Below are 2008 nucleotides of genomic sequence, written 5' to 3' on the forward strand. Positions count from 1 at the left end.
AGACAGAACTTCAAGCTGTCCCCCCTGGGTAGAGTGCCATGGCATCACAGTTTACAGCAACCTTCCACTCCTGGGCTCAAGCAAGTCTCCTGTCTCCGCCTCCCAAGTAGCTGGGACCACAGGTGCCCACCACAATGCCTGGCCATTTGTTTTTTTTGGTTTTTTTGGTTTTTTTTGTTTTTTTTGGTTTTTTTTTGGTTGCAGCCATCATTATTGTTTGGCGGGCCTGGGCTGGATTCGAACCTGCCACCTTAGGTATATGTGGCTGGCGCCCTAGCCACTTGAGCCACAGGCGCCAAGCCCATTTGTTAACATTTTCAGCTATTTCTTTTCTTAGAGTTTCATAGTTCTCTTTATAGAGATCTTTCACTCCCAAATATTTCATCGTCTTTGGCACTGCTGTAAATGGAGTAAATAGAGTAAATAGAGTTCTTGACTATTTTTTCAGCTTGATTGTTGTTGGTATATATAAAGGCTACAGATTTATGAGTGTTGATTTTGTAACCTGAGACATTGCTGTATTCCTTGATCACTTCTAAGAGTTTTGTAGTAGAATCCCTGGTATTTTCCAGGTATACAATCATATCCTCTGCAAAGAGTGAAAGTTTAATCTCTTTGGATCCTATATGAATACCCTTGACTGCCTTTTTTTCTCTAATTGTGATGGCTAGAACTTCCATTACAATGTTAAAGAGCAATAGAGACAATGGGCAACCTTGCCTGGTTCCTGATCTGAGTGGAAATGGTTTCAATTTAACTCCATTCAGTACGATATTGGCTGTGGGTTTGCTGTAGATGGCCTCTGTCAATTTGAGAAATGTCCCTTCTATGCCAATTTTCTTAAGTGTTCTGATCATGAAAGGATGTTGGATATTATCAAAAGGTTTTTCTGCATCAATTGAGAGAATCGTATGGTGTTGTTTTTTAATTTGTTTATATGATGAATTATATTTATAGATTTACATATGTTGAACCAGCCTTGAGATCCTGGGATAAAACCCACTTGGTCGTGGTGTATAATTTGTTTGATGTGTTGCTAGATTCTGTTTGTTGGGATCTTGTTGAATATTTTCACATCAGTATTCATTAGTGATATTGGTCTATAATTTTCTTTTCTTGTTGGGTCTTTTCCTCATTCGGGGATCAAGGTGATGTTTGCTTCATAGAATGTGTTGGGTAGTATTCTGTCTTTTTCTATATTTTGGAAAAGGTTAAGTAGTATAGGTACTAATTCCTCTTTAAAGGTTTGATAGAATTCTGACGTGAAGCCATCTGGTCCTGGGCTTTTCTTTTTAGGGACATTTTGTATAGGTGATGCTATTTCAGAACTTGACATAGGCCTGTTCAACATTTCCAATTGATTCTGGCTAAGTCTTGGAAGGTGGCGTGCTTCCAAGTATTGGTTGATTTCCTTCAGATTTTCGTATTTCTGAGAATAAAGTTTCTTGTAATATTCATTAAGGATTTTTTGAATTTCTGAGGGGTCTGTTGTTATTTCATCTTACTGCTTCTGATTGATGAAATTAGAGATTTTACTCTTTTTTTCTTGGTTAGGTTGGCCAAAGTTTTATGTATCTTATTGACCTTTTCCAGAAACCAACTTTTTGATTTATTGATCTGTTGTATAATCCTTTTGTTTTGAATTACATTGAATTCTGCTCTAATTTTGGTTATTTCTTTTCTTCTGCTGGGTTTTGGATTGGAGTTCTTCCTTTTCCAGTTGCTTGAGATGTCACATTAAGTTGTTAACTTCCTCTCTCTCGGTTTTTTTGAGGAAGGCTTGCAGTGCTATAAATTTCCCTCTTAGGACAGCTCATGATTTCAGAGTTCCTGAGCAGCTGCCTACTCCAGTTCCAGGTGTGCACAAGTGGCATCTCCCCTACGCACTCCCGGCTCCGAGATTCTGCGGGGCTGTGGGAATCCCAGGATCATACCTGGGACACAGCCAGAGCCACCCTCCGCCCTCCCTACCAGTAGGCCGATCCCCTTATTAGCATACAGTGGGGAA

The sequence above is a fragment of the Otolemur garnettii genome, unplaced genomic scaffold, assembly GCF_000181295.1.
Source record: "Otolemur garnettii isolate 467f Iridium unplaced genomic scaffold, OtoGar3 scaffold00005, whole genome shotgun sequence".
Lineage (NCBI taxonomy): Eukaryota > Metazoa > Chordata > Mammalia > Primates > Galagidae > Otolemur > Otolemur garnettii.